Below are 22,814 nucleotides of genomic sequence, written 5' to 3'. Positions count from 1 at the left end.
CTCATTTTGGGTAACTGTTTGTACTACCTATTAAAACTGAACTTACAGAGCACCTGGGTGGCTCAGTTGGTTAAACGTCTGCCTTCTGTTCAGGTCATGATCCTGGGGTTCTGTGATGGAGCCCCACATTAGGCTCCTGGCTCAATGGAAAGCCTGCTTCTCCCTCTCCCTTTGCTGCCCCCCTGCTTCTGCTTTCTCTCCCTGTCAAATAAATAAATAAAATTTTAAAAAACAATAATAAATATGAACTTAACTTTGTGAACCAGCAGCTCCACTCCTTGTGATATACCCAACAAAAACGAATATATATACTCACAAAAGACATGTACGTGAATGTTCATAGTGGCACAATTTGCAATGCTTAAAAACTGGAAAACAGGGCACCTGGGTGGCTCAGTTGGTTAAGCAACTGCCTTCGGCTCAGGTCATGATCCTGGAGTCCCAGGATCAAGTCCCACATCAGGCCCTCTGCTCATCAGGGAGCCGGTTTCTCCCTCTAACCCTCACCCCTTTCATGCTCGCTCTCTCTCAAATAAATAAAATCTTTAAAAAACAAAACAAAACAAAGCAAAAACTGGAAAACAAATGTCCATCCACAGTAGATTGGGCAAGCAGTAATGTGCTCATAAAATACTCTACACCAAGGAGAATGAGCAGACTATTTGCAACATTATGAATGAATCTTATAAAATGCAACAGTGACTGAAAGAAAACTGATACAAAAAAAGCACATAATATATGATTCAGTTTACATAAAGCTTAAAACCAGGCAAAACTCAGGTGCCTGGCTGGCTTGATCAGTAGAGCATGCAACTCTTGATCTTGGGGTTGTAAATTCTAGCTCTGTGTTGGGCATAGAGCTTACTTAAAAACAAAAACAAATCAGGCAAAACTCACTGATGGAAACAGAAGTTAGTTTAGTGGTTACCTCTGTTGAGAAAGAGGGCTTGAAGGAAATATCCTGGGGTGCTGGTTATATTCTATTTCACAATCTGCTTCCTTTTTTCTTTTTTTTTTTTTTTAAATAAAGATTTTATTTATTTAATTGACAGAGAAAGAGAGTGAGAGAGCATAAGCAGGGGGAGCAGCAGGCAGAGGGAGAAGCAGGGTTCCCACTGAGCAGGGAGTCCCATGTGGGGCTCAATCCTTGGACCCTGGGATCATGACTGAGCTAAAAGTAGATGCTTAATGACTGAGCAACCCAGGCATCCCCACAATCTGCTTTCTGATTACACATTGTTCACTTTATCAAAATTCTTCGAGCTGAGCACTTACGTTATGTGCACTTTCCTACATGCGTGTTATACTAGAATGAAAAAAAATTTAAACCTACCAGATCATGTAGACATACTGAACAAATACTGAAAATTCTAGGAAATGAGATACTTATGTGTAGAAAAGCTCCACAGTCTCTGAATTCATCATTTACTGTCAGATTTGCCCTCTGGAATGACAAATGTAGATTCCAGTGCGTGGACTTCTCGAGTGGAAAGGCACTCGAGCAGCATTTTTTCCAATCATCTATCCACACTCCTTTTTAAATTTTATTTTATTTCATCTATCTATTTATTTTGAGCGAGTGGGCGTGTGCGTATGCGCGCACATGCGTAGTGGGGAGGGGCAAAGGGAAAGAGAGAATTTTAAGCCCCATGTGGGGCTCCATCTTAGGACCCTGAGATCATGACCTGAGCCAAAATCAAGAGTTTAACCCTTCATCTCCACCCATGCAACTCCACATTCTTTTAAAGGTGAATATTGAAGTGGAGGTGCCCAGAGCGGATATCAGTTATTTCTTGTCTGCTCGAATCTCTTCCTTGGGGCGGGGGGGGGGGGGGGGGGGGGCTTTGATATGTCTGATAGGTTGTGTTGATGGGTTCAGTAACAGCATTCTGCTGTCTACGCCCAACAAGGAAGTTGATGTTTGATCTTCCCTTGGCCAGTAACACTTTTTCATCTCAGGAATTTCAATTTTGAGCTGAGACATCCAGACACAGAAGGTGATGAAGCTGCATTATCTGAAATTCTGAGCCACAGAAAGGCAGTTCACAAGGTCCTGCCACCAAGGTCCCTGAAGCTGCTTTGCTTCTCGCCTCCTCAGGCCAAATGGTCCAACAGATCCTTTCATTCTCTGCCCTGCCTTCTATCTTTCCAATCAATTAATGTTTGCCCTGGTAACAAGAGTCTATTTCTATGACTTGCCACCAAAGAACTGCTAGAGTGTCAGATCCCCAATCTGCAAGATTGAAAAACTCAATATTCTTAGGTCATCTAGGAATGATTAGGCTACACAGAAAGTATTTACATTGGCCAAATTCACAGGAATCTGATATGTAAACCATGATATTAATTTATGACTTTATTCTGTGAGCTATTTTTATTCTAAGGACAAAAACAGTCATTGTACAGAGAACATTCATCTCATTTTTTGCATTTACTCAGTCTGCACTGCCTGTTGGGCACCACTGAGAACAAAGGAAAATGACCCCGGGGGTTTTCAAAAAGATTTTCACAACCTCTGAATCACTAAGCTCTCTCACTCTATGTCTCCAGAGTTTTTTAATTTGATTTTTCTAAAATACCATTTATTTGGCCTCTGGTCAACAACCTTCAATGACTCCTGATCATCTAGAGACTGTCCAGAATCTTCCACCCTCCTCATGGCAGCCCTCATCCCAAGACAAGTCTTCCATAAAGCTCTTGTGTCCCATTCTGGTTCCTGAGGTTGTTCCTGCAGATGCTGCTTCCAGAGCCAGCTCTGCCTCAACACCTTTAGGTCAGGTTGGTTACCTCATAACTAGTTCTGCCTCTCGTTGATCTTGATCCTGGTCATGCCACTGTTTGTAATTCCATGGGTCCATCTTTCCTTACATCATACCCTCCCTCAGCTCCCGGACTAGGTAGACACGGTATCTGAGCTCTCCTCATTCCAGCAGGGTGTTAGGACAAGGATCAGGTCCTGAGGCCTAAGACTGGCATTCAGAAATCTCAAAAATGCTATCTACTTGCTTTACATGAACATGTCACTCTAGCTGGAATGATTATTTATTCTTTTGTTAATAGAAAAGAAAGCATTTCCAATTGTCTGCTTTTGCTTACATTGTTCTCTGTCCCAGGAATGTCTCCATGCCCCCAATTTCTTCTCTTCCTGTCTGGATCCTAGCCATCAAGCGTTCCATAATGCTCCTACGGATCCCTTGGTTCCATACAGCCCTGGCACCTCCTGCTTTGCTGGTGACTCTCCCATGCCTGCCTTGTCTCTGCTAAAAGTTTTCAAGCATTTTGAAGGCAGTGACTGTATCTTAGCCTGTTTTATGAACTATCAGTTGAAAGATGTGTGCTGAGGTCCTATTCTGTGAAGGACCTGGCATTTGGGGCATACAAGGAAGTATAAGACTTAGGTCCTGCCTTCAGATAGTTACAGCTCAGTTGAGCACACTTTGTCACTGTGTCCATATGACCTGCGATAAGGACCTGTTTGCGTTAGTTTGCTAGGGCTGCTATAACAAGATACCACAGACTGGGCTGTTTTCAAAAACAGAGATTTATTTTCTCACAGTTCTGGAGGTTGGAAATCCAAGAGCAAGGTGTCAGCAGGCTTGGTTTCTTCTGAGGCCTCTCGCCTTGGCTTGCAGACAGTCGCCTTCCTGCTGCGTCCTCATGTGGTTTTTCCTCTGTGTGTCTGTGTGTATATCCTCCATATATCTTTGTGTGTCTGAGTTTCCTCTTATAAGGACACTGGTCAGATTGGATGAGGTCCCACTCTCATAGCCTCCTTTTAATGTAATCATCCCTTTAAAGGCCCTTTCTCCAAATTCAGTTGCATTCTGAGGGACTGGGGTTTAGGATTTCAACATACCAATTTTGAGGGGGACTTAATTTAACATACAACCTTGTTGAATGATTGGTTAATTGTAACCTTGTAGAATAAGGCCCAGCTTCCATAAGAGGCTAAACGGCTGTGGCCATTACTTGTGAATGGTCAACTAACATGTTTCCAGGATTTTGGAAGCATTTCATCAGGAATACTTCCTTTGGTTTCATAGTACACAATACAGTGTAAGACCCAGAGAAGACCTGTTTTCTTTAAGAAATGAATAGAAGTATATAATATCTGTATTTGATTTTCTATCTGTTAAAATTAGAGGTGGAGTGTCCCGTGACCCACAGGAAACTCAGGGGAATCAGAATCTTCTCTCCAATAGTATTCTCATGTCTGCAACTTCATGGAACTTGTGGTTTTCTTCTCTTGGTCCTCCATGTCGTCCAATTTTCTTTGAGTCTTTTTTTGTGGTTAAATCTTATCCAGAAACTGGTCTGTTAGGTTTGACCATCCTGGTCATATAGGTATTGGGAATAATTATAGGCTAGTAAAGGTAATTGACATATGGATTAGCTAAGGGCAGGCCTAGTACGGATGTGTCTGGTTCGAACGTTTGATGCATCAGGGAAGCCAGAGATTGAAGCAAATGTCCAATATCAGGGTTTGCTGGAGTCAGGGGGACAAAGTGCAAAAAAACAGTGAGTACAGCTCTGCTCCACTGGATGGAGAAACATCGGGCTAAGAATTGATAGGGAAGACGTTGCTCTGAAAGCATGCAACATTGCTTTGCACACTCTTTCTTCCATCTGGCAAAATGGCCTTTTTAAAACAGCTCTGTTATTTTCGGAGCATCAGTGTGAGCAACAGCCATGTGCGGTCCTCATCGCCAGTACACACAGGTGCAGACACACGGGTTGCTTAGGCTTGGTCTGTCGGCTTCTGTGCCATACCAGTTGTTAAACATTTTGAATATCACCCTTGTGCATATGTATAATTTCTTTATCTTTTTTGGTAAAACTTCTATCAAGGGCACCAGCTACTCTGCTATTCAGGGTCCTCATATAAAGATTTACATGATAAATTTCACTTGGCATTCAGAACTCAGGATGATAAATAACTTTATGCTGTAGTGTACCGATCCAATTAACATCAGCACTGAAGTCACCAGAACTGTCAGTTTCTCTACATGGCAGTGACTACTGACAATTCATCTTGGTTTCCTGGATGTCATCCAGTACATTGGCCAAAGAGGCCAGAGCAAGCATCTGTGTTATATTTTAACCCCCTTCTTGCCTCTTTTTTTTCCTTCTTCTTTTATTTGATCCTAAACTTTTGCTATTGCACATAAGTGCAGCATTGAGAGGTTCCCTTATCATTCATTCATTCATTCATTCCTCCAACAAATATTATAGAGCTGTTACTATGTGCTAGGTATTGGACACAATGGTGAGCAAAACCTGACATGGTCCTAGTCCTTGTGGAATAAGAGTCAAATAATTAATCGCACAATAAACTGAGAAGTCATGCCCCTACTTATGGCTTTAATCTCACCCCTGTCCACCAAGGTGAATTGTCAGTAGTCACTGCCATGTAGAAAATGTAAACTATTTTCCTTTTTTGCAATTTTGGTCTTTTCTAATAAAAGATCTTCCCCTCTGCCCATCAACATGTCATTATCTCCCTTCTACGGAAATGATAATCCTCCTGTCTTCATTTAAGTTCTTGATTACCATCTTCTCTCCCCATCAACAGATTTCACAAGTGAGTTAGACTTGACCTTCTGCTGCCTACTCACTTCTTAGCCACTTGTAATCCTGCTTCTATCCCAACTTCTCCGGGAGGCCAGGTGATTGTCCTGCTCTGGGCATTAACTCTATTTGGTCAACTGAGGCCTCGTTGTCCTTTCAATGCTAACAACCAGCATCAGACAAGTTAAAATCTGCTTAAATCTGTTAAACCTTGTCCCTGAAACCTTCCCCTGACTTACCCCAGCAAAAATGCTCCCTGCCGGAAGTAACTAACTAGCTGTTTGGTCTTGGACAGGTCTCCAGACCTCAGCTTCCTTATCTGTTATATGAGTAAGTTGTGCCAAGATCTCTTCCTGCCTTAGAATTTTGTGAGTGTAGGGAATTAGATGAGGAAAGAGCCAAGAGAAAGAGTGGGCCCAGTGTCTCCTGACCTGAGGGAAAATAAGAAGGTGAGGAGATAGTGAACTCTCTGATAGCTCATGGAGAAAGGGTAGCTAGGGCTTTGGGCCATGGGCTTTCTTTCTTTCTTTCCTTTTTTTTTTTTTTTTTTTTAAAGATTTCATTTATTTATTTGACAGAGAGAGAGATCACAAGTAGACAGAGAGGCAGGCAGAGAGGGTGGGGGAGGGGTAGCACGCTCCCCGCTGAACAGAGAGCCCGAAATGGGGCTCGATCCCAGGACCCTGAGATCATGACCTGAGCTGAAGGCAGAGGCTTAACCCACGGAGCCACCCAGGAGTCAAGGAGATGCTGGAGGGCAGTGATGAGGCTGGGCAATTGGGAAAAGCAGAGGGGCAAAATAAACGCTCCTGGAATCACAGCTATAGACACTCACAGAACAAGAGCTGTGTGCAGGCTCTGAGCTTGCAGACCCAAGATATGCAGAATTTGAAGTTATGTCCTTGGCACATGCTAGCTCCTTGAATGGAAACACACACATCTCCTTTCGCATCATGAAGATATATAGTACAAGCACCAACTATTGCGGTTAGTTGAATACGTGAACGTTCCCTACTAGACAGTGAGTGTTTGGAAGGCAGGGAGCCTCTCTTTCCAATCTTCATGGCTTCCCAGCTACTGTAGGAAGTTCACTTTGTTAAGCTGGACTGAAAAACATTCTTAGATTTTATTTAGCTTCCTAGTGAATGGAAATTCTGAAAGTGATTCAGAATGATTAACACACCAGATTATTGTAGCACTGATGGTTGTCCTTTATATATTCTACTCAGATGAAGCCTTTCCTCATTTATTGTTGATTCATTTGTTATCCGTGTCTTCCACAATGTAAGCTTTTGAGGACAAAAATTGTTCCCACTGTGTCCCCAGTGCTGGGCACATAGTGGGCTCTTAATAAATATTTATTGGATGATTGCATGAATGAATCTCTGGATACAATCTCTGCTTATAATTCTTGTATTTGAAAACTTAGGGCCTGACGGCTTGCCTCAGGACTCAGGAGGGGAGCTAGCAATTTCCTCTTCTCTGCTCTCTCACTCTTTTCCTCTACCCAAGTGACAGAATCTGGGCAGCCCTGGGACGTGGGAGGGAAAGAGGAATGTATCCACCCCATTAAGACTAGAGGGTGAGGCTTAAATTTGTCTGCAGCCCAGTGGCAAATGGGAATACAGGAAGGCTTGGCACAACCCCCAGAAGGATCCCTTCAGCAGGTCCTGCCTGGGGATTCTTTGGCAAGGCACAAATGGATGCCACCATGAGCTCTCATCCATGTGTCAGCAACTGGTAGGCCCCATCTTTAAGGGAAAGTTCAGATTCGTCCTTGGTCCACAGAGTTATGAAAGAATGGACTGGTGTATCAATAGCTACTAGTTGCATCAGTGGGCAAAGTGCAGAAGGGTGGGTTCTTCTGAAAGCCAAAACTAATGAAAAACAAGGGCCATGGGCTTTCTTTCTTTCTTTCCTTTTTTTTTTTTTTTTAAAGATTTTATTTATTTGTTTGACAGAGAGAGAGATCACAAGTAGACAGAGAGGCAAGCAGAGAGGGTCGGGGGGGGGGGGATAGCATGCTCCCCGCTGAACAGAGAGCCCGAAATGGGGCTCAATCCCAGGACCCTGAGATCATGACCTGAGCTGAAGGCAGGGGCTTAACCCACTGAGCCACCCAGGCACCCCAGCCATGGGCTTTCTGAAAGATGTGGAAGTCTCTGCCCTCAGTGAGCTTGCATGAGTGGAATCCACCATGCAACAGTGGTGGAAAGGGTGTCACTCCTAGTTACAATTCCTGTCATTCACAGAGAGCCTAGCTGAGCCAGGCAGAAAGTTCATCTTCAGTGGCTTTTGCTTTCCCTGTGGGATACTTACCTTTTTCAATGCTTCTACTTCCCTGAAATGGGAAGAGAACCAGCTGCTTGACTGAATTCATGGAAAGTTGAAGGTACTTGTAATTAGTTCCTCCTCCTATTCATCTTCAAGTTCCAAGAGGAGATAAGTAACAGTCACTCCCTTTGATTTGGTAACTTCCTTTGAGGAATAAGGTCTAAGGAAGGAATAAAAAAAAAAAAAAAAAAAAAGGAGGAGGAGAAAAGAGCCCAAATTTGCAATATTAGAGAATAGTAAAATCAATACGATTGAATACTATACAACCCTTAAAAACCAAGAAGACTGAGGCACATATAGGAATCTATAAGAATCAATATTGAAAAAGAAAATTAGAGGGGCACCTGGGTGGCTCAGTTGGTTAAGCATCTGTCTTTGGCTCAGGTCATGATCCCAGGGTCCTGGAATTGAGCCCCACATTGGGTTCCCTGTTCAGTGGGGAGCCTGTTTCTCCCTCTCCCCCTGCTTGTGTTCGCTCTCTCTGTCTCTGTCAAATAAATAAAATCTTTTAAAAAAAAAAAAAGAGGAAAGAAAACTAGAACATAAAATGCTTTGTGCACTGATTATATGTCTGATTACTGATTTGTAAAAATATGTAAATTTTCATATTCTGACAATGTGTTCTGTATTGCTATTCTGTGTCTAGCTCAGTGCCTACACGTAGTAGGTATTTAATAATGTTTATTGAGTGAAGGAAGGAATCAGAAGTTAATTTAGAGAAATGCTTGCAATTTATATTCATCAATTTCCTTTACTGTAAAGCTGCTTAAATGCATAACAAAAGACTTTTAAATAAGGTCATCTTTTCAATTTCATGTACAGGAAATACCAAATGTTAACAGTGGTGGCGTCTGAGTCTTGAGCTACAGGTAATTTCTATTTTCATTTATCAACTTCTCTGTATGTTCTCAATTTTCTACAATAACTGTAATCAAGGAGAAATGATTTGTTTAAAGGATCATCTTGAGACGACAAATTACAAACCCAAAGGAATGAATCTCTGTCATTGAAACTGCAGGCACTATGTGCTAAGCTTGGGGTGGGATATGCCTGGCATCTAGAAGCACACACACAGGACACCGCCAGTCCAGTCCTCCTCCATGTACAATTGGCTTTGGCACTCAGACTTCAAAAGCAAGGAGCAGCTGCTACCGGTAGTCTGATTGAAGCCTACACGTGTTAGGGAGGCATGCCTGTGTTTTAGATCATTAATGCTAGGGAAAATAAATGACATTGTCATCTCAGAAGGGTGCAAAGAAAGCATTTGTTGCAGTGTGCTTTTAGTTGTAAAAGTTTTTAAATAACCAAAACGTTTATAATAGAGATTATAATCCCTGGAATTTAGATGTAAAAACCAAAGGAATTTTATGGTACTTTCATTTTCTTAGTTGAGATCAGCATGCATGGATAATATCCATCTTAGGAGAAACAGGATGGTTGTGGAGACTAACAGTGTGAAGTGGTCATTCCAGAGAACAAGACTGTCTTTTATTTATTTATTCATCAGAGACAGAGAGAACAAGAGCACAAGCCAGGGCGGGGGTGGTGGGGGCGGAGGGGGGGCAGCAGGCAGAGGGAGAAGCAGGCTCCTCGCTGAGCAAGGAGCCCATTGAAGGACTTGATCCCAAGACCCTGGGATCATGACCTGAGCCAAAGGCAGCTGCCTAACCAACTGAGCCACCCAGGCGCCCCAAGATTGTGTTTTTTTTTTTTTTTTAAGATTTTATTTATTTAACAGACAGAGATCACAAGTAGGCAGAGGCAAACAGAAAGAGAGAGAGAGGGAGGCAGGCTCCCTGCTGAGCAGAAAGCCTGATGTGGGGCTCCATCCCAGGACCCTGAGATCTTGACCCGAGCCGAAGGCAGAGGCTTTAACCCACTGAGCGTCCCCCAAGATTGACTTCTAAACACGATTATGCTTCCATTGCCATGGGTCCAAGACACAATGGAGCTGCATCTACTGCTGAAGAATTCACCACCACCATCCAGCGAACAGGATGACATTGCTAAGTATGCAGCTCCAATAGGGGAACTAACTAATGCAGGACCTAAATGTCTTTTAGACAAGAGCTGCTGCATGATGTATAGAGCTCAAGATATAGCAATGAATCCATGAGACCTGGCAAAGAGACCAGAAATCCTGTTATTTGATAACAGAACACTAGGACATGATAAGATACTTATTTGACTTAAAAAATACCTACTTCCAGAGAAAAAATTTTTACCACCCAAATCAACAGCTTGGACTGAAAGAAATCAAAAATCATTATCATTTGCATGGGGTATATATACAAGGAATATTACTCAGCCATAAAAAAGTGTGAAATCATGGTGTGCCTGGGTGGCTCAGTTGGTTAAGCGCTTGGCTCTTGAATTTGGATCAGATCATGGTCTCTGGATCATGAGATCGAGCTCCATGTCAGGCTCTGTGTTCAGTGTGTGTGTGTGTGGGGTCTGCCTGACAGTCTCCCTCTCTCTATTCCCCTCCCTCTGTCCCTGCCCCCACTTGTGCTCACTCTCTCTCAAATAAATAAATAAATCTTAAATCATAAAAAGAGTGAAATCATGTCATTTGCTACAACGTGGATGGTTCTAGATGGCATAATGCCAAGTGAAATACGTCAGAGAAAGACAAATATCATATGATTTTACTCATTGGTGGAATTTAAGAAACAAAACAAACGAAGAAAAGAGACAAAAAAATAGATGTTTATATGTAGAGAACAAATGGATGGTTTTCAGAGGGGAGAGGTGATGGGTTGAACTAGGTAAAGGGGATTAAGAGTACATTTATTGTAATGAGCACTGAGTAATGTATACAATTGTTGAATCACTATACTGTACACCTGAAACTAATATAACACTGTGTATTAACTGTATCAGAATTAAAATTTTAAAAATCACTGTCACGTGGAAGTATAACCATTCAATTTGCCTGACGACAGCTAACTTAATAAATAGTATTTTCAAATTGTTAAGAAGAAATTTCTAAGGTATTCCAGATGAAACCCTATGGTTATGTAATAGCTACTTCTATTTAATGCCACAGGCGAGAAGATACTAACCTCCAGCAGAGTTTAGAAGCAGCTAAAATAAAGCCAGTTTAAATAAATGAAGGGGTCACCATCCAGTCTGTCCAGCAAGGTAGACCCAGAGTCCTGATGCTTTGGAAACAATAAGAGTGTAGGGGTGTTTGTTGGGAAACACCCACTCCCTTTATCTAAACTCTATGTCTAGGTTGTAAATCAAGATGAGGTCTCTGTCAAAAAGGATCTCAACTCTCTGGGCAAGAGATGGATGCTTCATTCTTATTGATATAATTGCAAACAGCAAAGTTTCTTATATCTCTGATGGTAGAGCTCGAAGTTTCGCAGTGTGTAGGAAAGCAGTAGTCCCTTGAAGAAGGCAGCTATCATGATACTTCACAGCTGCGTTATGTCCTCAGGGGACACTGCATGCTGTTCCCCGCGCAGCTGGCTTTATCTGTGCCTGTGCTTCCAGCCTGATGAATGGTGGGGAAGATTTTTACCTTCTTAGTGTGTGCTCGTTTTTATTTTCTCACGGGCAATCCTAAATGCTGAACACTCTACTGAGTGCCCTGCATATGTTATTTCATTTAATCTTTGCCATAACTGTTGGCTAGAGTCCTATTTTGCAGAGGAGGACACTGAGGTCTGGTGGTAGTGTGTTTAAAGGGGTTTGTTCAAGGTCACACGGTGAGGAAGTGGCAGAGCTGTTGCCAACCCAGGTCTGCTGAACTCCAAACATAGTCTTAATGTCTTTACTTCAAGCAGACCTGGAAATGAAAGACTATTCAAAAGCACACTGACAAAATTTATTTTGTGGGGCGGTGGCAGGCTCATGCACTATGGGGAGGATTGTAGATTGGAACAATTTTCCTAAAGGCCAGTTTGGCAAAAGTGTAGTAGAAAAAAATTAAGCCAGCAATTTGAGCTAGCAATTAATCTAGGAATTTAACCTAAGAAAATAATTTCCAACTGGACACAAGGCATGCATTAGAATTATGGTAATATTTTTAAAAATAAACACACAAACAAAAAACCCAGAAACAATGTAAACATTTTGCAGTAAGGGACTGGTTAATTGAATGGCTAAAGAAACATACAATGCATGAATATTCAGCTATTTTAATGATGAAAAGATATTTTACAGTAAAAAATACCAGATTATTGATGACCATTTATAGTGTGAGTCTATTATGTAAAATTGAATACCTTACTGTAATTATATGTGCAAATATACAGTTGATATGTGGAAAGGTGTTCACTATGTTTTTCTCTGACCAATAGAGGTTTTTTTGTTTTTTTTTAAACTGCTTTGTACTTTTCTTTACTGTTTGAATATTTTTTGAATTTGTTTCATTATTCCAAAACAAAAAACTATTTTATTTTATTTATTTATTTATTTTTTTAAAGATTTTATTTTATTTATTTGACAGACAGAGATCACAAGTAGGCAGAGAGGCAGGCAGAGAGAAAGAGAGGGAGAAGCAGACTCTCCGCTGAGCAGAGAGTCCGACGCGAGGCTTGATCCCAGGACCCTGGGATCATGACCTGAGCCGAAGGCAGAGGCTTTAACCCACTGAGCCACCCAGGCGCCCCCAAAAAACTATTTTAAAAAGAGTGTCAAAGTTAAGTCCTTCTTGCTTCAAAAACTGGAGTGATTTCATGTGTACTAGTCACATGTTTTATAGAACCGGGAATCAATTTTGCTTTGGAGAAAATTCAACAGGTATGTTAAAGATCCTTGAGTATGTTATAAATCCTGGACTTAGGTCAATTAGGACCTGGTCTAAAATCAGATCTAGCTGGGCTATAAAAGTTAAATGTCTTACATTTTTCATTTAAAAAATTCTCTTCAAAGCATTTTCATTTAATTGGAGTCAGTCCTACTTGTTGATTGGCATTGGTACTTGGAAGTAAAGGAACTTTCACTTAAGTAGCTAAAGCAAATGGATTTCCAAGAGGCTGACTTGGGATTCAGGAAGTAAATCTAACTATAAATCTTTTGCCCCTGTATTAATGGTTCCTCAGGGGTTAGTTGGAATTAAGAAATTGGGCCCATTTAAGAAAAGTAGATGGAACCAGAGAGGTGTTGAAAATGACCGGAAAAGAGATGACCAATTGGGAGAAATAAAAGTGGGTTGTAAGCTCATGAAAAGATGTTCCACATGACTAGTCACTAGGGAAATGCAAATCAAGACTTCAATGAAATACCTCACATCCATTAGGATGGCTATTAAAAACAACACTAACAAGAGAAAAAAAAAAACCCACAAAAAGCAAATGTGAGCAAGGATGTGGAGAAGGAACACTTGTGCACTGTTGGTGGGAATGTAAAATGGTATAGCCACTGTGGAAATCAGTACAGATTTTCCTAAAAAAATTAAAAATAGAATTACCATAGGACCCAGCAATTCCACTTCTGAGTATATACACAAAAGAACTGAAAGCAGGGTCTAAGAGATATTTGTATTACCATGTTCACTGCAGCTTTATTCACAATAGCTCAAATGTGTCCATTATGGATGAATGGATAAGCAAAATGTGGAATATTATTTAGACTTAAAAAGGGGGGAATTCTGCAAAATGTGACAAGAGGGATAAACCTTGAAGACATTATGCTAAATGAAATAAGTCAGGCACAAAAAGGCAGATATTGTATGATTCCCTTACATGAGGTACTTACAGTAAACAAAATCATAAAGACAGCAAGTAGAATAATGTTTGTCAGAAGCTGGGAAGGAGAGAACGAGAGTTATTGTTTAATAGGTATAGAGTTTCAATTTTACAAGATGAAAGAGTTCTGGGGATAGATGGTGGTAATGGTTGCATACCAATGCGAAGGTAAGCTAAGATGGTAAATTCTATGTAATGTGTGTTTTAGTGCAATAAAATAAAGAAAAAAAGTAGGTTTAACTGTTTTGGCAAGTGATTATGATTTGCAGAGGAAGAAGGAAAACGTCAAAGGGTCTTAAGAAAGAGTATAGCCCCAGAAAAAAAGAGTTCTTTCCTTAACGTCTATGGATGGTTATGGCAATAAAAATAATGTCCTAAGTTTCATTCATCACTCAACAGAATCTCAGCACTGCCTGTCTTCTTTTTTTTTTTTTTTTAAGATTTTATTTATTTATTTGAGAGAGAGTGAGCAAGAAAAAGAGAGAGCTCACACAAGTTAGGGGAGGGGCAGAGAGAGGGGGGAAGCAGACTCCCTGCTGGGCTCCATCCCATTGCGACCTGAGCCACTGACTGAGTCACCCAGGTATCTCAGCACTGCCTGTCCTGAGGATGTTTTAAAGTTAATTAAGTCACTGAGCTACAGAGTGTATGTGTGTGTGTGTGTGGGGGGGGGGTGGCTAGAAGAAGGGCATGCAGGAGTTAACAGTTGAAGCGGTGGAAACAGATGAAGTCAATCTAAGTGAGATGAAAGGAGGGAAAAATAAAATCTTGAGATTATGAACATTTTATGCCTTTGTAAAAAAGGAGCAGCCAAGAAATGTGCTGGCACAGGGAAGGTCAGAAAAACAGGTAGAGGGAAAGGAGAATGATGTAGGAGAGGGAGAAGAAGAGAATTTGAAAAAGGAGGAGCTTGCAGTATCCATCCAGCACAGCAGAAAGACCCATAAGTAGGAGGACCAAAGTGTCCACTGGATCTGGCAATCAGCAGGAACTAGAGTGTAGCCCCAGCAGGAGGACAGGATCACCTCTCCAAGTGGCTCATTTGTGGGCACCTCCACACAGTCTGGACTGGACTGGAGGGGGAGGTAGGTCCTTCAAAAGGGGACAACAGGGTGAATGTGGAGATGCATAGTTTTGGGTAACTCCAGCTATTATTGGGGATGGGAACTCTGCTGGTGTCTAGAGGTCCTAATAAATCAGGTGAGGGGAAGATCTAACGAAGTGTACCTAGGGTGCCAGGAACAGGTCTTTGACAAGAATCAGTTGATTGAACATAAATGAGTGAATTTATGAGCGAATGCGGGGTGTGGGTGAAAGGTTGCTTTATGAGCAAGACAGGGAGAAGATGGATGATCGTGGGTGTGGCAGAATGGGATGCCTGCCTCGGGAGGAAGCTGCCCACTGCCTCAGAGAGATGCCAGGGAGCATGGCATTTTCACGGCGGCCAGGTTTCAGTTAGGAGGGGTGAGAAGGGTTTAAGGATTTACAGAGGTAGCTCTAGGATGGAAAACACTGGCGGCGGCAGCAGCGGCAGGACAGGACTGAAGCAGGTGAAAGCAGCTAACTGGGAGAAAGAGTGCAGGAAAAGGATAGATGTATGCTTTACAAAGCACTTCCGCAGCCAGTGACTCATTCATCCTTAGGACATCGCGGGGAGAGAGATAGGTATTATATTGCCAGCATTTGGGACGAGGGATGCTTTCCAGATAAGGCCATCACGGCTCAGAAAGCCCGTTCGGCAGCTGTTTGATTCCTCCAGTGACAAGGAACACTCCACTTTTTGCAAGTAGTACTTCCATTATAGACTTAAAAAAAAAAAAAAAAAAAGCGCGTTGAAAAGAAGAAAGGTGTGGGCCCCCTTGAGGGGAAAGCTCTGTCAATGACAGACATTTTGGGTAATTCATAGAATTGCAGAGCCAGACGTGTCAGTCAGATCTTTTCATCCGTAAAACGAAGGGGGCAGATGATCTTTCTTTTCCCTTGTCTAACAGCCTGTGAAATCATCTAGGCAACCACCTTCCAATTTTACACAATATAAAAAAAGCGGCCCGCGGGATGCGTCTCTCTCAAAGTAATACAACAGATTAGTGGAGGGCCAGGCCCAGAGCCGACTCCTCCCGGGTGTGCGGGGCCTCGCGCCGCGGCACCGCCACCTTCTCCGCGAGATAAGCGCGGCGGGAGGCTGCAGGCCGGGCGGCCTAGCTGAGAGCACCCTGGGGCTCCAGGCGGCTTCCCGGCAGCAGTCGGAGGAACGCCCCGAGGGGAGGGGAAGAGTTGGGGCCTCCTTTCCCACACTTCGTTAGGACGCGGGCCGGGGCGGGACCCGGCTGCCCTCCCTGGGGCTGGCGGCCGGCAGAGGGCGCGGGGCGACTCTTCCCTCCGCGGCCGGGCGGGGAGCGCGCTGCCCGGGCGCGCCGTCGGAGGTTGTGGGTGCAGGGTCGCCGCGGCCCGGCCGGACCCGAGAGCGCAGGGGCAGCGCGGCGGGCGGGGCGGCGGGGAGCTAGGGAGTGGGGCGGGGCGGGGTGGGGCGGGGCCGCGAGCGGGGGGCGGTGGCGGCGGCGGCGGCGGCGGCGGCAGCGGCGGCGGCGGCGGCCGAGGAGGAGGAGAACATGGCGGCCGCGGAGAGCGGCTGAAATGCCTGTTCTTCAGGCCAGGCGAGCGGGAGTCTGACGCGATCCGCCGAGCCCTCCCCTCAGACGGCTGCACCGCGGCCTCGAGCGCCTCGGCCGCCCGGTTCCCTGCTGCTTCCTCAAGCGGAGCCTGCGCCCGGTTCTTTCTGCATCCCCCTGCGGGGGGACCCCTGCTCCGGAGGAGGGGGCGGGAGAGCCGCGGCAGCGGCGGCGGCGGGCTCCCGGCCCGGGGAGCGGCGGAGGCCGCGGCAGCGCCGCCTCGGTCCCGGCGAGCGCGGCGCCCGTCAGCGCGGCCCAGAGGCGGCGGCGGCGGCAGGTGAGTGGCGGGCGGCGGGCGCCGAGCCTCCCGGTGGGTGCAGCTGTCACGAGCCGCGCGGCCGCCGAGGCCCTAGGGGGCGGGGAGCAGCTGGCGCCCCTCCGCCCCCCACTCTCCTTTCTCTCCGTTCCGTCCCCCTCCCACTTTCCCCGAGTTCTCCCTCGGCCTCGCACGGCTGGAGGGGGCGGAGGTCGCAGCTGTCACGGGCGCCAGCTGGGGGCTGCGCCCGCGAAGGAAATTGCTGCAGCAGCGACTTCGCGGCCCCTTTTCCCAGTTGCCCTAGTTAGCGCCGACTGGGCGAGCATCCGCGGAGGGTGCGCGAGGCTCGCGGCCGCCGGCCCGGCGTGGGGAGCGGCGCCCCCAGCCCGCCGGCGCTCCCCGCCGCCGCCGCTGCCGAGAGGGGGAGCCGGAAGTCGGCGCGGGCGCCCCTCGGCCCCCGCGCGCGCGGTGACCTTGGCAAGCCGGGCAACCTCTCCGAGTCTCGCTTGCCCGGACTGCGAAATGGGGATGACCATGGCGTGCCTTCCCGTAAGCGCAGCCTTCGACGGCGCTTCTGTTTACCCCGGGGCACTTGCGTTTTCCTTCTCCCGTCGATGGCTTTCGGAGGTAGAAAGGGGATGGATCAGTGAGATTTTGCTGTGGGGCTAGGGTTTGGTCCCCTTCTTAGGAGTCGCTGGAAGGACCTAGGAGGGGGAGCCGGCGTGTTGACTGGACGACCGGGAGGTGGGACTGGTTAATGGTCAGCGGCAGAACTCGAGCCTCCCTCTGGTCTCTCGGAAGAGAAACGGAGAAACCGGACACCAGGGTCCCTAGTCCTAACTACCCAGCTGTGGGTTTTGTTTTGTTTTGTTTTGTTCGTTCGTTTTGCTTCTTTTCAAAGCAGCCAACTCCCCACCCCCCATGGTCTAGACACTGACGATGTTAGAGGGAGATGGAAGGTTTGACAGTAAAGCCTGTGTGTGTGACAAGGACAGTCCACGGTGCTGTGGCTGCAGAGTTTGTTGGGGAGGAAAACTTTAAGCTGGAGGATCTTTTAGCCTTTCATGCTTGGTTCTCCTCGTTCACTGTAGAGACGTTGAAGAGGCAGGTGTCCTTGTGGAGAAGGTGACTTTTTTTTTTTTTTTTTTTTCCTTTTGAGAGGGCGAATTTTTAATGTCGAGTATGGTGATGGTGAATGAAGGGTTCTTGAGTGAATTGCAGTCCCAGCACCCTCTGTTGATGCCAAGAATAATCTCTGTGGCGATGATTTGTGAGGGCTGAGGCTTACACTTCAGTGATTAAGAAATCTTCAAGTGTCTGTGTCAAACATTGCTGTGGTGGAGCTTGCTGTACTGCGGAAGGGATGGATATCAAGGGTTAAATTTGTTTGAGGTTTGTCTCTTCTTCTGGAATTGGTTGGAGGTTAGGCTCAAAAAAAAAAAAAAAAAAAGTTGGCCAAAGGGGCCTCTCAGCTTGTTTCACAGAAGCTATGATGTAGTAGGAAGGGGGTCAGATTTCTTCATGTTGAGAATAATGTGAAAAGAAAGTATTTGCTTGGGTCTTTTGGCTCTTGAACTAGAAATAGTTTTGGGTGAAAGGTAGCAGTGGGGTTTGATTCAGCTTCATAAGTGGTCATTCCTTGAACTATTTGTCATAAACTAGATACCATTTGAGTGTGTTTCTATTTTGCCTCCTGTACTTTGTGGAAAGGTCTAATTTGGTTTTGAAATGTTTTCCCTCCATTTCTGAAATGTTTTCCCTCCATTTCTTATTCAGACTTCTTGCTTTGGGAACAGTGGATCAAAAAGGGGGCCTGAATAGGGAAATACATGGTTTGGAGAGAAAATGGAGGGGTGTTGCTTATAAGAACAGGTGTTTGGTTTGATTTTTGTAGACATTTTGCACTGCTTATTTATTACATTTATTTAACTCTCAAGGAAGTTTGAGTTTGAAGGTGCAAAACTTGAATTTGACATAGTTTGTAGTTAATCTCTTCCCCATTTCTGAGAAAATCTGTAGGATTGTGTCTATTAAATTGCTTTTTGTGTGGTTTAAGCCAAGGGAGTATTTTAGATCTGCATTTTTGGGTAAGTGGTTTTATTGAAAAAAAGTGCTTGATGGAACTAATGGTGATTGTTCCTCTTAAACTGGGATTATATAGACAATGCATTTTCCTCCCTCTTTCTGCCAACATTTGTTTTTCTTTCTCCCTCAATTCTAGGGTTTCATTTCTAGAAATCTGGGCTGGAAACAGAAGCAGCAGTTTGTATAATCCCAAGAATTTGCTTATGCCAGGAAGCTGTAAGGGTAGCATGAAGTGGGTGTGATATAAAGATACTGCTACTACTTAAGACATTTAACTGTTGAGGGAGTCTAGGGTCAAATTTAATTTTTGTTGAATTTCCTGTTTTGTGTGTATGTGTTAATCTTTTGGTGGGCAGAGGATTGGGTTGCTATGGTGCTGACTGGTATATATTGTGAAAGTGTTGGCAACATTTCATGCTTTTACTCTATAGGGAAGGGTGGTAAACAAGCCTAAATAATTTAAAGATGTTCTCAGGGTGGAATGTTCTCTCCATGTACTCTTGATCCTGCTAATCCAATGACTGGTCTTCACCAGGACTGAATGTTAAGTGATAAGGATGGTGTGGAGGTGCTGAAAGGTAGAGTGTGGGAGAGAGGATATTGGACATTCCATGAAAATCTTTCCTCTGTTGGATTACGTATCACAGTGTGATTTCTAATTGTTTTTCAAAGACTTTTAGCCCTCCTTTCTTTGTTGTCATCAATTTTATATACCTAATCTTAGAGAAATAACTACCTCTGTTCCTTACTTTAGTTTCTCTCTCTTTCTCTTTTTTTTTTTTTTTTCTTCATCCTCCAAGGGTTCCACATTGTTTGAATGTTACGTGGCATATCTTTTGGAGTTAGTTGGCCTTAAACCCTATGGCCTAACATAGGTTTCATTTTAGGACAAGTACGGGAGGTCAGTATAAGCACATACTACCCGTGAGTCTTGGGGCGCGGGAGGAGAGCCCCAGGATGCTCATTATTATCTTAGTCATGTCTTTTGCCTTCTACATAGGACAATCACAAGAATTCCCAGAGGACGAGCAACCGCTTTCCTGGCAGAGGTTCATAACCACGTGGTGGGCTCCTTTCTAGCTTACCTGCAAATGTCAGGCACAGATGGAAGTGTGGGACTGGGTGAGAAAATTATGCCATCCAGGAATTGAACTGGGTCTGGGCTTCAGAGCTGCACAGATTTCTTCCCATGGTGTACAGCTTTCCTATCTACTGGGACAGACTAGACTGTAGGAACTTTGTTGCTTCTTTCCTCAGTTAACCACTAGGTTAGGCTTTTGTCATTGGTCACTGAGAATGGGCCCTGTGGCCTCTGACTTTTTTCTTACCATTTGAGATGAGGTCTAATCATTTCAAGCCTTTCCTTCTTCTCCCTTCTTTATAGTTTAGCCAGACTTTGTACTTTTCTCTCAACATGTGGGGTTAGAGGTCATAAAATGCCCTAGTGCCAACTGGGTACCATACTTGGTTGCTTAGTTTAAAGAGGTGCAGGAATTTTCCTATAGTTCTGGACGTTTCACAGGCGTCAGTATTTAGATTATAGGTAGTTGGAATATGGGAAAATTGATATTTTATATTTCCACAGGATATGTGGTTGAAGAAGAGAAATCATTACAAAACACTGACATCAACATATAAATCCAATTTGGAGGCGCAAGTGGAGTGGGTTGTTGTATCCATGCTTCCTCCCCCATACCCCCATCTGCAGCACAGTATTTTTGAGGCTCCTTGAAGTGACAGGCTTTTAGAAAAGCTTAGTATAGTTATCATATTTTCGAAGATAAATAGCTTATGCTCAAACAGAAGCTATAGTCACTTGAGTTTTGTAAGACTTGAAATTAATCACCCTCCAGTCACCCTCAATTTATATATATTTTGATCTAATCTCTCCCCATGGATGTTTTAGTGTGGAGAGCCGGGAAGTTTAGCTTTACTGAGACATCCTGGACCCGACCATTGGGAACAGGCAGATGAGACTGATAACGGTAGGTGCAGGCATAGAGGCAAAATACACCTGTAAACAGGACCAGAATTCTAATAATACTGCGGTGTCCGCCGTTTCCAGAGTGATACTTTAACTTAACTCTTCTAGCTTATACTTTTGAGGCAAGTTTTAGGTTTCTTTTGGAAATGGAGGTTTGACTTCAGAAAGGGATGATGTCCTGGCCCTTCCAGACGCTTAGTAGAAGTAACCTTGGGCTAGTTATGTAACCACGCTAAACCCCAGGTTTTCATGTGTAAAATCGGAATAATGTACTTACCCTCACATTGTTATGATGTTCAAATTATTAAATAACAAAATAGATCATGCATAATGATTGGCACAAAGTAAGACTTTAATAATGTTTTCCTACACTAACAATCTAAACACATCACTATCTAATCCATCACTAAATTCAATTCTTTTCTCTGCCATTTGGATTGTCCCCTTTATTTCTGGTTCTTCAATCTGGTCCTCCTGTCATTTTGCACATGGAGTGAAGAGAGTCAATCGTTTCTGGGGGCCCGCCTTTCTTTATCATTAGATCAGCATATTGGACTGATTTCATATTTTTTCTTTCTATGATTTGTAGGTTTATAGCTGTTTGCCTGCATGTATTTGCCTACAAAGAAATGCTTAAAAATTCCTTTCCAAGATGGTTTTTCGTGTTATTGTTTGTAGCAGAGACTTTCTGTGCACAAATTTATCAAATGTAAATAATTTAAACAGTTCTTGTATCTCTTATTCCAGAAAATTTGCTGCAGATGGCACGTGCAGAAATGCTTTGTAAACTGTAAAGTACTACACAAGTGAAGAAGGTGTTATAATCACCTGTTGATACCTTGCTCTGATTTTATATGTTTCATTTTCTTTATTTAAATTATTTCCTTTTCCTTTACCTCTTGACCTTCAAAAACAGGGTCAAAGTTGGTGTGTTCTCTAGAAAGCTTGATTTTTATCACTCCCTCAGCATCGGTTGCTCAGTTTTTCAATATAATAGATTTTTTATTTCTTTTTTTCTTTTTCTTTCTTCTGGAAAGAAATCCTTTTTTAAAATTGTACATTGAATTGTTTTTCCTAATTGGGTTGGAACAGTCCTTGAGATGACGCGAACCACACCGTTTTTTAAAAAAAATTTTGCTTATAAATTTTTTAAAATTTAGATTCAAATGGAGTTAACATATACTGTATTATTAGTTTCAGGGATAGAATTTAGTGATTCATCAGTTCATCTTACACCCAGTGCTCATTACATCAAGTGCTCTTCTTAATGCCCATCACCCAATTAGAACCACACCATTCAGAGTGAAGGGGCCTTAATGGTAATTTCGCACAGCCTCCTTAATATTACAGATGATAAGACTAAGGCCAGGCAAATACAGTAATTTTCACGGGTCACATACTTAGTGGCATTACTTAGGCAGAAATCCAGGAATTTGTCTTCCAGGTTTCCTTAGGAGAGGTTTTGTTTTGTTTCAGTATTTGAAAGTTATTACAAAGATTTTAAATCTTAAGAATTTTAGTAAGCTTTTAAGTAATGTGTAAGCGAGGAGGAGAGGAAATTTTTATTTTTTGGCCAAAATTGACTGTTAAATATTGCAGTAAATTAGTAAGCAGGGATTACTTAGGGCTGTTCTCTCAAAAACTACAAAAGTGCCCGGAGAGAAATGTCTGCTTTTCTTGTATGGCCCTCATTCAGAGTCGGCAAATATTTATTGAGCGCTGTCTCTGAGACACACTGTACTCAGGTACTGTGCTTATTCTGCATGTTACATTTTATAAACGAGGAAACAAGGCTCAGGGTGGTTAAGTGGTTGGTGTAAGATTGCACAGCTTGTAGGTATTAGGGATGCCATTTGAGTCCAGGGTCTTTACCTGAAATCACAGGCATCCCTTAATTTTATTTATTGAGAAGTATTTTAAATTAATTAATTAGTTAATTAATTAATGTATAGCATGTGCATGGTTGGGTGTGGGGAGGAGGGGCAGGAAGACAGAGAATCTGAAACGGGCTGAGTCTCGTTACCCTGAGATCACAATCGGAGCAGAAATCAAGAGTCTGAGGCTTGATCAATTTCGCCAGTCAGGTGTCCCTTCACAGGCATGCCTTTAAACCAACTTTTCTCCAGATGTGTTTGCCACAGTTGGCCGCTTGTAGCACTTCTTTTTAGGCTTTCTCTCGTCCTTACATGTGCAGTGGAGACTCCTCTAATCTCCTTGCT

General features: G+C 43.6%; 1 protein-coding gene across 5 annotated transcripts in view; it reads left to right on the top strand.

Moving 5' to 3' along the window:
• Positions 1-16,949: 16,949 nt before the first annotated feature.
• Positions 16,950-22,814, top strand: part of NCOA1 (nuclear receptor coactivator 1) — a 237,361-nt gene continuing 231,496 nt past the window's right edge. For all 5 annotated transcript variants that reach the window (XM_059132487.1, XM_059132484.1, XM_059132485.1 and 2 more), the window contains exon 1: positions 16,950-17,075. The gene's annotated coding sequence lies outside the window, so the exon portion shown is untranslated. The remainder of the gene's footprint in view (positions 17,076-22,814) is intronic.

The sequence above is a fragment of the Mustela lutreola genome, chromosome 9 (genome assembly GCF_030435805.1).
Source record: "Mustela lutreola isolate mMusLut2 chromosome 9, mMusLut2.pri, whole genome shotgun sequence".
Lineage (NCBI taxonomy): Eukaryota > Metazoa > Chordata > Mammalia > Carnivora > Mustelidae > Mustela > Mustela lutreola.
This window is presented reverse-complemented; position numbering and strand designations above follow the sequence as displayed.